We start from the raw sequence: 13,265 nt of genomic DNA on the forward strand, positions 1-13,265 counted from the left end.
TGTGTGTGTGTGTGTTTATCTGTCTGTGTGTGTGTGTGTGTTAGGGCTGCAGCTATCGATTATTTCATAGATTAATCGAGTAATCTGATACTATTTGCGTTATTAAATGCAATTTACTATTATGCACAACATATGTCATGCTGTAAACTAGCCCTAGTCACTTTTGCTAGGGTAGTCATGTTGGTTGCTATGGTATAATAAGTATATATACTCTTTTGATTCCGTGAGGGAAATTTGGTCTCTGCATTTATCCCAATCCGTGAATTAGTGAAACACACTCAGAACACACAGTGAGGTGAAGCACACACTAATCCCGGCGCAGTGAGCTGCCTGCTACAGCGGGGAGCAGTGATGGGTTAGGTGCCTTGCTCAAGGGCACTTCAGCCGCTTCCTACTGCTCGGGGTTCGAACCGGCAACCCTCCAGTTACAAGTCCGAAGCGCTAACGAGTAGGCCACGGCCACACACACTCACTCACACTAACCAGTAGGCCACGGCTGCCCCTGGTGATTGCTACTGTAGGTTGGCATTATAGAGGTGGTTTCTAGGGTGTTGTTCTAGGGTGTTGTTAGGGTACATATGGTGGTTGCTATGCAAAATAACACGGTTGCCATGGTGGTTGCTAAGGTTAAAGCCAAACCATGTGTATACAGGTCATGTAAAAAAAAGATGTGACAGTGCGGATCTTTCTTAAAAGCCAATCCATGTGTACAGGTCATGTGCATGGTCCACTGTGGATCTACAAGGATTTGTTTGACATGAATTGGTGTATTGATCAAGCCCACTAATGGCATTTCTAATAATAAAAACATATATACAACATTTTTGGTGGTTGTGGCCTCACTGTCTGTCCCTCAGGTTATGGCAGGCTGCTACAAATTTTGCAGCCAGAATGGCCACAACCTCGTTCTCTCCGAGGATGTAAGGCAATTTAGCGTAATTTGTCCAGGTTTGAAACACAGTGTTGAATTTGATTTACTGAATGATAATGTCCGTATTTCCTCATATTTTGGGCATTCTGTTAGGAAGTGCAGTTCTGTCTCCACAGCCCCCAAGCTGCAGTGTGAGCATAGCCTCTCCTCTCTGAGCAGCCAGGTCTGCCTGTGTCTGCCTTTTTCAATGGAGAGACTGTGCTCACTGAGTCTGTACATAGTCGTGTTTTTCCTGAGTTTTGGGTATTTTAGTGCACTCAGGTAAGTAGCTGTTGTGTATTCCCGTTTTAGGGCCAAATAACATTGTAATTTAGGTTGTGTTTTAGTGACTTCTTGTAATAACTTTGTAATTTAGATTGTATTTTGGTGACTTCTTGTAATACCATTGTAATTTAGATTGTGTTTTGGTGACTTCTTGTAATAACATTGTAATTTAGGTTGTGTTTTAGTGACTTATTTCCAATAGGTGATGTAATTTAGGTTGTGTTTTAGTGACTTCTTTCCAATAGGTGATGTGATATAGGTTGTGTTTTAGTGACTTCTTTCCAATAGGTGAAGTAATTTTTTAGATTTTTTTTTTTTTTTTTTTACAGCCCTACCGTACTCCCCTCTGATGTTAAATAGGGCCTAAACTACACTCCTGTTGTACGCCGCTCTGATGTTAAATAGTGTAGGGCCTAAATTACAGCCCTGCTGTACTCCGCTCCTTTGATGTTAAATAGTGTAGGGCCTAAAATACAGCCCTGTTGTACTCCGCTCCTTTGATGCCATATGGAGTCAAATGCCTTTTTTGAAGTCCACGAAGCAGGCAAATATTTTTCCTTTACTTTGATTTACTTATTTATTAATGGGGGTGTTCAAGGTAAAGGAATCCAATGGGGGTGCTCAGGGTAAAGGAATCCAATGTGGGTGTTCAGGGTAAAGGAATCCAATGTGGCTTTTGCTATGTTGTGTTCTGTAAGGTACTCAATTATTCTTGTGTTAATTATGCTACAGAACACTTTCCCAAGGTGCTAACACAAATCCCCACGTTAATTGTTTGGGCCTACTTTATTCTTTTATATGGGGGTGATAAATCCTTCATTCCAGGAGTCAGGGAAGTATCCTACATGTAATATGAGATTGGAGAGCTTTAGAAGAGCCAATTGAAATGTGGGGTCTGTGTGCACTAGCATCTCGTTCAGGATGCTGTCTGCACCACAGGCCTTTCTTGGCTGTAGTTTGTTTAGCTATTCCTCAAGCTTCTTCTGGGTTTTTGGAAGTCCAGTGGGTTTTGATTGTCCTTTAAGGTGGTCTCAAGGTCTTTATGGTCTCATCGTCTTTATGGTCTCAAGGTCTTTATGGTCTCATCGTCTTTATGGTCTCAAGGTCTTTATGGTCTCAAGGTCTTTCAATTTGTCACATACTGTATTTGTTGTGGATCAGAATGTAGTGTGGGATGATTAAAGAAGTTGTGATTTAACCCTAACCCTCTCCATATAGTACCATTCTGAGTAGCTAAATCATCAAGAGGCCTTTTGTTGAAATGTTTCCAATTTTCCCAGAATTTGTTTGAGTCAAGTGATTCTTCTAGATCATTCAGTCGGCTTTGCATATATGTACTTTTCTTTGCTCTTACTGTATTTTTGTTGGAATATCTTGTGTAGATGGTACAGTATACGGCCAGTATAACCATATGGTTAATGCCATATCTTGTGTAGATGGTACAGTATACGGCCAGGTTAATGCCATATCTTGTGTAGATGGTATACGGCCAGGTTAATGCCATATCTTGTGTAGATGGTATACGGCCAGGTTAATGCCATATCTTGTGTAGATGGTATACGGCCAGGTTAATGCCATATCTTGTGTAGATGGTACAGTATAATGGCCAGGTTAATGCCATATCTTGTGTAGATGGTATCTGACCCAGGTTAATGCCATATCTTGTGTAGATGGTACAGTATCGGCCAGGTTAATGCCATATCTTGTGTAGATGGTACAGTATCTTACGGCCAGGTTAATGCCATATCTTGTGTAGATGGTATATACGGCCAGGTTAATGCCATATCTTGTGTAGATGGTACAGTATACGGCCAGGTTAATGCCATATCTTGTGTAGATGGTACAGTATACGGCCAGGTTAATGCCATATCTTGTGTAGATGGTATACGGCCAGGTTAATGCCATATCTTGTGTAGATGGTATACGGCCAGGTTAATTCCATATCTTGTGTAGATGGTACAGTATACGGCCAGGTTAATGCCATATCTTGTGTAGATGGTATACGGCCAGGTTAATGCCATGTGGTTAATGCCATATCTTGTGTAGATGGTATACGGCCAGTATAACCATATGGTTAATGCCATATCTTGTGTAGATGGTATAACCCAGGTTAATGCCACATCTTGTGTAGATGGTATACGGCCAGGTTAATGCCATATCTTGTGTAGATGGTACAGTATTAATGCCATATCTTGTGTAGATGGTACATATACGCCAGGTTAATGCCATATCTTGTGTAGATTGTATACGGCCAGGTTAATGCCATATCTTGTGTAGATGGTATACGGCCAGGTTAATGCCATATCTTGTGTAGATGGTATACGGCCAGGTTAATGCCACATCTTGTGTAGATGGTATACGGCCAGGTTAATTCCATATCTTGTGTAGATGGTACGGTATACGGCCAGGTTAATGCCATATCTTGTGTAGATGGTACACGGCCAGGTTAATGCCATATCTTGTGTAGATGGTACAGTATACGGCCAGGTTAATGCCATATCTTGTGTAGATGGTATACGGCCAGGTTAATGCCATATCTTGTGTAGATGGTATACGGCCAGGTTAATGCCACATCTTGTGTAGATGGTATACGGCCAGGTTAATGCCACATCTTGTGTAGATGGTATACGGCCAGGTTAATGCCACATCTTGTGTAGATGGTATACGGCCAGGTTAATGCCACATCTTGTGTAGATGGGATACGGCCAGGTTAATGCCACATCTTTTGTAGATGGTATACGGCCAGGTTAATGCCATATCTTGTGTAGATGGTATACGGCCAGGTTAATGCCATGTGGTTAATGCCATAGTCTTTCTTTCTCTTCCTCTCTTCTTTATGATGTTAATTCCATAATCTATCTTTCTCTCCCTCTCTCTCTCCCTCTTTTCTCTCTCTCCTTCTCTCTCCTCTCCCCCCCTTTCCTCTCTCTCTCTTTCCTCTCTCTCTATCTCTCTCTCCCTCTCTCTCTCTCTCTCTGCAGGTGTGTGTGAGGGGAGGAGGCCTCGCTCCTTGTGTTGTGCTGGAGGCCATTCCGATTCTGGGGTAAGAATATGTTTATACACACACACACACACAAAAACCATAGACACACAGAGATACACACACACACACACATACAAACACACACACGCACACACACACACACATAGAATAACACCTTCACACACACTGTGTATAAGTATAAGTATATATATTTTTTTGATCCCGTGAGGGAAATTTGGTCTCTGCATTTATCCCAATCCGTGAATTAGTGAAACACACACAGCACACAGTGTACACACAGTGAGGTGAAGCACACACTAGTCCCGGCGCAGTGAGCTGCCTGCATCAACAGCGGCGCTCGGGGAGCAGTGAGGGGTTAGGTGCCTTGCTCAAGGGCACTTCAGCCATGCCTACTGGTCGGGGTTCGAACTGGCAACCCTCCGGTTACAGGTCCGAAGTGCTAACCAGTAGGCCACGGTGTGTGTGTTTCCAAATGTAGAGCTTGTATCCCTTTTCACACAGAGTAACCAAAGTCCTTATTCAGTGTCCTGGGCCCCACACACTGTTGTAGCGGACCGCTACAGATTCTGTAGAATAAAAATGTATATTTCTATAGCACTCAATTGTAGTGGACCGCTACAGATTCTGTAGAATAAAAATGTATATTTCTATAGTACTCAATTGTAGTGGACCGCTACAGATTCTGTAGAATAAAAATGTATATTTCTATAGCACTCAATTGTAGTGGACCGCTACAGATTCTGTAGAATAAAAATGTATATTTCTATAGTACTCAATTGTAGTGGACCGCTACAGATTCTGTAGAATAAAAATGTATATTTCTATAGCACTCATATATCTTATAGGGCCTCAACACTCATCTCCGAGTTCACTCTTCCCTTTCCGCCTGTGTACAACAATTCAAACTCTTTCACAACTCTCTTTCCTTCCGAGACTCACTCATTCTGACTTTCATTTTGTATCAAAGTATATATTTGACTATTTAATTTGTTGTATGAATATTTTTGGTTTGAACTATCCCAATATATGATGTGAAATGTATAACACTTGTTTTGTGTTGTTTGATTTGTGCTGGGCTAGCTGTAACTGTGTGTGTGTGTGTGTGTGTGTGTGTGTGTGTGTGCATGTGTGTTGTTTGATTTGTGCTAGGCTAGCTGTAACTGTGTGTGTGTGTGTGTGTTGTTTGATTTGTGCTAGGCTAGCTGTAACTGTGTGTGCATGTGTGTGTGTGTGTGTGTGATGCTTGTGTTTTGTGACAGGAATGCCATCAGGCCTGATATTGTTATTGATGAGAGCAATAGGAATGTATTCATAGTGGAAGTAGGCTGTTCTTTTAACCCATGTCCAGAGGAAGCCTGTTTAACAAAGCTGGTGAAATACCAGCGTGTTGTGCTGCAGATGTGCAGTCTTGGTTATAAACAGCGTTGGGAACGTTACTTTAAAAAAGTAATTAGTTATAGTTACTCACTACTTGTTCCAAAAAGTAACTGAGTTACAGTGGGCATCGCTTTCAAATGGCCACTTCAGTCGCCAAGATACGAGGAAGCTGCGTGGAAGCTTTAGTACCACTTTCAGCCACTGTCGCCGGCTCTGCCACTGTACATCGCTCTGTCAGTAGCCTGACTGCCGCCCCTTCTGAAAAAAAACGGAGGCTAGGCTACCTTTAAACGTAATTGTTACCGAGAGGAATCCCAGCCTACTGGTTCGTGAATTAAACATTACCCTCGATTAAGGCTACTTGGGTATGGCTTAAGGCTTGACTACACGGTGGTAGCGAAAATCGAATCTGCTTTGATAGCCTACCGGGTGCCGCTCCACAAAACGAAAAAATATCTTAATTTGCTGTCTATGTTATTGTCAGTGTTGGGGGTAACGAAACTCGCAAATCAAAACAGTGTCTTAATTTGCCCTACTTCTTGACTGCAATGTAGTCAATTGACTGCTTGACATGTCATTTTTATTTTCTGTACAATAAACAAATACATCTGCTTTATGCCGCAGAATTACATTCATATTTGGCTGACTGCAGACGCATATCACTTCCCATATTCCAAGAATAAAAAAAAATCGTTAAAACGAATAGCTATTTGCAATTTGACAAAACACTGGTCCTTATTTTGTGAATGCGAGGACGATATGAGCCTGTTGCATTTAGTTAGATGTCCGAGTCACGCATGTTTGAAAACCATTGGCTCGTAATCACAATAATTTAACACGACAGTTGGATAGCCTACTTCATCATGTCCCCATGACTACATTTTTGTGAGTAGCATAGAGATTGTTAAAAACAATAAAGTATGGCTCTCCGTTTGGGACATCGAAAACTTTTAATATTTTTAATAGACTACCGTCGAAGATGCTGACTTGCAAAAGCCTCGGGATAACACGTTATCTCCACTATCATCAGTCCCTTGATCAAAGTGGGGAATGAAATAAAAGTTTGAGAACCACTGGCTTAACAAGTTACCTGCAGTCAAGAACACAGAATCTGTTGCAATATTCTGATGATCGGCGATGATATCGGCAAATGTTTGTTTTCCAAAGTAAGAATTTCACTTGACTTCACCATGCACCTTCGACAATGAATAGCTCATTACACTTGTTACTGTTAAACGTAGGCCTACCTGGTATCATTACAAACATTATTCTGTGTCCTAAAACTGGCCTATTTTATGGCATTGTGTCATGTCAGTTCGTTGCAAAATCTAGAGAAATGTGTGAGGTGGTCAGCGGGGGACAATTGAGACACACATTGGATTGTGTTATTACTTGAACATTCCACACTATCCACATCTGTGGTAGGCCTATCAGGGGCAGGAGGATTACTGTTATATACAATTCTTCAACAGAAGGCCTCGAATGTTGTCTTGTTTGTGGAGCGCTTTGCTTCGCTTCTGTAATCTCGGCTTCATTGAAATTCAAATGAGGGCTTCCCTCAATGACCCTCCGAGAATAAATAAAGGTTGAATGAATGAATGAATAAATGAATGCAGGCTTGCCCAAAATAAAAAAAAAATAAAAAAATTGTTCCCTTGCAATTGGCTACGCATTTCAAAACATCGCAACGTAAAATTCCACAAAAAAGCTGTTTATGAATAGGTCTTAGTGAGTTAGGAGTCCTCTCGACTTAAGCTGTCAGACTTAGGTGCTACTTTTAGGTCTGAAATGCTTCGTGAGTCCTAAAGTTAGGAGTGACACGCCCATTAGTTTTAGGAGTTGCTCCTAAATTCGCCAGTTAGGAGCTACTTTTAGCCTTTTAGCCTAAAATTCTTTGTGAATACGGCCCCTGAATAAAAAGGCCTAGCCTAAATGAATCAAGGCAAAACAAATAGCCTAGTAGCCCAATGAAACATAATGGATTGATGTAGTATCTTTGTAACATTATTAAATTATTCTGTTACTATGCCTACGCTTGCAAAAGAGAACATTTTAATTTGATTCACAATAATGTTACATTTAATTTACATGTTGACAATGATTAGTCTAGTTTTGGTTGTTGTTGGCGGCGTTGCATGTTAGTTATGCCAAATTGCTTCCTCACGATTGGAAGCTCATGTAGCTGCATAGGATTTCAAAACACGGCAAAATGCCGCAGGTTTGTGAATAGGTCTGTGAGTAAGGAGTCCTCTTGACTTCTTTTAAGCTGTCAGAGGTGGGAAGGTGTGATTTGGTGGGGGCAGGGACGGATTAACTGGGCACAAATGTCTGATGGCCCCCCTTCCCCCAGCCAACGGAATCGGGTGGTTAGTTAATAGGCCTATCGTGAAGATTTTTTCTGCCATTTAAGGCACGAAGCATCTGTGAGGCCAAGCCTCACCAAGTAGCTAGTTTGTTTACAACTAACATTCCATTTAATTAAACTGCTTTATAGGCTATGGCAAAATAGTTTTCAACATTTTGAGTATTAGTGTCGGGTGAATTGAAATAGCTCAAAGTAGCCCCCGTCAAGCAATATAACCATACAAACGCTTCCTGCACTCATTGTTTCAAAAGGAGTAATTTTGGCTTTGTCAGAACTGAAGAGCTTGTGGATCGCACGGCACGGTATGCCCAATGAAAATAAATTAACGCAACACAACACAGACCCGCTTCTCTCGGCCAGTCACTGACATGAACGAAACACAGAACCCGCTTCTCACGGCAGTCACTGACAGTAACCTAGAATAAAATGCATGGGGAAAAACACTTCCCATGACAAAGACATCATAAAACACTGAAAGTTAATATTTTGTCACTAGCAACATACATCTGTCCTTTGTCAAATGTATTATGTTCCAAGTAGCCTATGAATAATTCTGCTTCAGTTGAACAAATACATTTGCTTATTTCACAGAAAAATATAAATAGCCAGTTAGGGTCTACAGTGCAGAGTTGGTAAGTTATGGTAGGCCAACTTGCAGTGAACATACAAACAGGGGAAATTCTTTCTCTTGTAGCTAAGGAGCCTCAGGTGCGCACGTAGACATAAGGCCGAACATGCAAGCACCAATGAAGCGTGCTCTCACGACAATCATGCCGTTAAACTTAAAAAGGTTAACATCGCTCTAAGTTCGCCTTCAAGCAAGGAAAACGATGATTTGAAGACATCTGTTTCGTTGGAAGGGCAAGGGGTAGCAACAGGGCAACACAGAGACAGGCCCGATGGCAGGGCTGTTATGAGAGTATTAAAATATGGGACATTCTACGGGAAAACATTAAAACGGCAAGACAGCTGGGAAGTTAAAATCGCGGATAAACACGGAAAAAGTTGGCATGCATTGTTTCGGTCCCCGTGCACAGAGATTATTTGTCATATTATTAATCACATATGATTATTTGTGAAATTGTGCAAACAGGCGCAACACAATTGAAAAGGAAGGACTGGTAGCATGCACGGGAAAGATTGATTTGAGAACGTTATCACAGTGTGTGGCTGTGGCGCAATTGAACAATTTCTAGCAGGAAAGAGAGGGTCATGCAACTTGCAACTGAAGCACTCAAAATTCCTCCGGTGGCCCCTTTAATAAATAACGAACAGTCCCTAGATTGCTGCTGGGCTATATGTCTTATAATAATAATAATAATAATAAGCTTTATTTGTATAGCACCTTTCATACACAGAATGCAGCTCAAGTGGCTGGCTGCGCCCTCCAATAGTAGCAGATGTAGAATAATCTGAACATGTAGTCTACAGGATAAGATGAATTAACTAAAAGCTTTCCTGTACAGGTATGTTTTCAGATCTTTTTTAAAATATTTACTGAACTTCGCCTGCTTGATGTACAGAGGCAGGGTGTTCCATAGTTTGGGGGCATAATGGATAAACGCAGCTTCTCCACTTTGTTTGTGGAGCACTTTGGGTACGATTAAAAGATTTGAATTGGATGATCTAAGTTTCCTTTGTGGTTGATAAGATATTAAAAGCTCAGAGATATATGAAGGTGCTATGCCATTCAGAGCTTTGTAAGTAATTAACATAACCTTAAAATCAATTCTATAGGAAATAGGGAGCCAGTGCAGTTCAGCCAACACAGGGGTGATGTGTTCTCTCTTCTTAGTCTTAGTTAAAAGTCTAGCCAAGAGAGTTCTGTATGAGTGCCAATTTCTTTAGATGTTTTTTTGGGAAGACCAGTGAAAAGTGCATTGCAGTAGTCTAACCTGCTAGTGATAAAGGCGTGAATTAGTTTTTCTGCATCTTGTTGAGTTAAGAAGGGCCGCACTTTGGCAATGTTTCTCAAGTGGAAGTAGGCTGTCTGAGTAACTTTACTGATATGGGGCTTAAAACTTAACTCTGCATCTAAGATGACACGAGGGCTTGTTACTTTTGATTTGACCTGGTGTGCCAAGTTCCCCAGATTACTAAGAATAATATCTACGCTTTAGTTTTGGTCCAACCAGAAGTACCTCTGTTTTGTCATCATTTAGTTTCAAAAAAGTTTTTGCTCATCCACTGATTAATGGAGGTTAGGCATGCAGTGAGGGAGCAAAGGCCATCTGGGTTAGTTGGCTCCACAGAGATATACAATTGGGTATCATCTGCGTAGCTGTGGAAGTTTATATTATGCTGACTTATGACGTTTCCCAATGGAAGCATATATAGAGAAAATAGCAGGGGACCAAGGCAGCTCCCCTGGGCCACACCAAAAGGCAAGTCATGTTTTTCAGATACATGATATCCTAGACTGATATAAAAAAATCTCTGCCAGTAATGTAGGTTTGAAACCAGTTTAGAGCATTATCAGAGAGACCCACCCACTTCGCAAGGCGGTGAATTAGGATGCTATGATCAATGGTGTCAAATGCCGCACTCAAATCCAGAAGAATAAGGATTGAGACTTTGTTTGAGTCGGTTGAGTCGGATTACAAACAACTTTTTCAAGTACTTTGCTCAAAAACGATAGATTTGATATAGGCCTGTAGTTGCTCAGATTGGTATGGTCAAGATTTGACTTTTTAAGTAAAGGTTTCACAACAGCGGTTTTAAAAGCAGTTGGAAATATACCTGTTTCTAATGAGGTATTTATTACCTTGAGAAAAAAGGAGCTAAGCTATCATATACTTTTTGAGGAATGTAGTAGGGATTGGATCTAAAACACATGTTGAGGAGCTGGTTTGAGTTATAATTTTACCAAGCTCAGATTGAGTAATAGTGCTAAAGGACCTTCATTTTGGGGGGCTGTTTTTGGATGTACTATCAAACATATTACTTGTGTTACCAATAGCCTCCCTTATAGAAATGACTTTGTTTTTGAAGAAGTCTGCAAATTCTTCACATCTTAGAGAGGATGCCTGGCTGAGTGTATCAAAAGGTGTTTGATGCAATAGCCTATCAATGGTAGAGAACAACACCCTAGAGTTTCCACTGTTTTCAGCAATTACCTTAGAGAAGTGGTTCCTCCTCTCATTCGAATAGCTCTATTATAATTTGCAATTTTTTCTTTTTAGAATGGCACGGTGAACCTGTAACTTAGTTTTTCTCCATGTTCCCTCAGCTTTCCTACATGATCTTTTTAGATCATGGATATTTTCGTTCATCCAAGGTGTCAGTTTGCTACAGGGCCTTTTTTGGTTTTAAGGGTGCCACTCTGTCAAGCAGAGCCTAATTCACGATTGAGAGCCTCTACCATTTGATCAATGGGATGATGTAAAATATCTAAATTTGTGGAGTCTATAAGAGCTATGAACTGCTGTTCTGCTCTAATGTCCAAGAGTCGCGATTTGATTGCAATTTCGGATGAATTTTTGGAGTATGTAGTACTATATTAAAAGATACACAATGATGATCAGACATATTTATATCATTTACTGATAAGTCTGTGACTTCTATCCCTCTAGAAATGACTAGATCGAGGGTGTTGCCAAGGTTGTGGGTGGGTCCTGTAACATGCTGCTTTAGCTCTAAACTGTCCAACACATTAAGGAACTTACTGGCTTTAGCATGAGTTGTCTTATTGACATGAATATTGAAGTCGCCATTTACAATTATCCGATCATAGCTAGTGATGATGAGCCGCACATAAGTTCAGAAAACTGGTCGAGAAAGCCAGTCCATAGTTTAGAGGGCGGTATAAGGTTAATAGAAGTACAGCTGGGTCAGCCTTCAGAGTGAGGGCAATATACTCAAAGGAAGCGACCACCAAAGTTGACTCGTGTGCAACTATATTTGTTTGAGAGAATGGAGGCAATTCCACCACCTCGTTTGCCTTGTCTAATTGAGTGGAAGAAATTATAATTTGGGGGACAAGTCTCAACAAGAACAGCTTCGCTGTCTGAAGTCAGCCAGGTTTCAACAAGAAACAGAAAATCCAATTTTTTTCACTAATAAAATCATTGATTGCAAAGGTTTTGGTAGTAAGTGCACCTATATTTAGTAAACCCATGTTAGCTGAAAATGCCTCTGGCTTTTGAGGAATATGCTGAGGTATGGAAAGAATATTTGTTAGGTTTCTAGTTTTAAATTTGTCTTTTCTTTTTTTACTATAATGTTGGGTAGAAATCAACGTTGGAATAGAACTATAAGCATAAGTCATGCTATTGCATGACACAGCTTGATCTATGGTAGTAGTATTGTATGTTACCCTGCAGAAAACATTCTCAGACTCATCCACATGTATAATGCCATTCGAATCAATACCTGGGGGGCGTGAATCTGTAATATTTTCTACAGAATGTCAATGCCTCAGTGTGGACGCTATGTTGTCAGAGAGTAGCCTGGCTCCCAGAACAAGCCCCAGTTGTTGACATAGGGGATGCTTAGGGAAGCGCAGTAGCGTTTGAGCCAGGTGTGGAGATCGAACAGTCTGGACCAGGCCCAGAGATGACAAAGCGTTTTTCTGTGCCCATCAGAGTGGTGATGAGAGTTTTGTAGTTTCCCTGCAGTGCTACTGACTGCTTATCTCTGATGTCGCTTTTGTGCCCACGCGTAATGATGATGTTGTTGACCTTGGTGTGGCAGGCCAGGATGCTTGGGAGTTTCTGCTGGATGTCAAGGACCTTGGCACCAGGGAAGCAGTAGACCTTGGAGGGACCGCTACATGATGGGGAATGCAGAGGTCTCTAACCATGGAACTGCCGGCGACCAGGGTGGAGGCTGATGAGGTCCGGGAGGAGGGGGTCGGGGGCCCGACTTTGAGGAGGGACCAGGATGGTTGTCTCGGGCTGGAGGGGCTCCTCATCCCTCGGTCAGAATGGCATAGCGATTTTCCAGTCGTATAGGTTGGGCTGGGCCTGAGTGCCGTCCCGGACCGCCTGCCGCGTGCTTGTGATGCTTGCTTCTACGCCATGGCTCAGGCTGGTGTGGAGTGGAGCTTGCCAGCAGAGCAGGCTTGGTTCTCAGCAGAGGCCGGGGAGAGGCAACAGGGACAGAAGTTGCATTAGTGCATGGCATGGTTAAAGTATTGGAGGACAGAGTGAAATCAGGGCAGCTGGCATTTGTGTGTGTAAGAGAGGTAACATTACTTACGGAGAGAATGGTGTCGAGGAACTGTTCATCCTTCTCAATCTGATGGAGGGTCGCTATTCTGGCTTCGAGTTCCACTATCTTTTCGCTGAGAAGGACGCATGAGTCGCAGCCTGGTGCACAGCTGA

General features: G+C 41.7%; 1 long non-coding RNA gene across 1 annotated transcript in view; it reads left to right on the forward strand.

The window, feature by feature from the left end:
- Nucleotides 1-13,265, forward strand: part of LOC125284796 — a 160,630-nt gene that overhangs the window by 119,465 nt on the left and 27,900 nt on the right. Inside the window, exon 2 of the long non-coding RNA XR_007191937.1 lies at nt 4,177-4,238. This is a non-coding gene — a long non-coding RNA (uncharacterized LOC125284796). The remainder of the gene's footprint in view (nt 1-4,176; nt 4,239-13,265) is intronic.

Source organism: Alosa alosa, chromosome 20, assembly GCF_017589495.1.
Source record: "Alosa alosa isolate M-15738 ecotype Scorff River chromosome 20, AALO_Geno_1.1, whole genome shotgun sequence".
Classification (NCBI taxonomy): Eukaryota; Metazoa; Chordata; class Actinopteri; order Clupeiformes; family Clupeidae; genus Alosa; species Alosa alosa.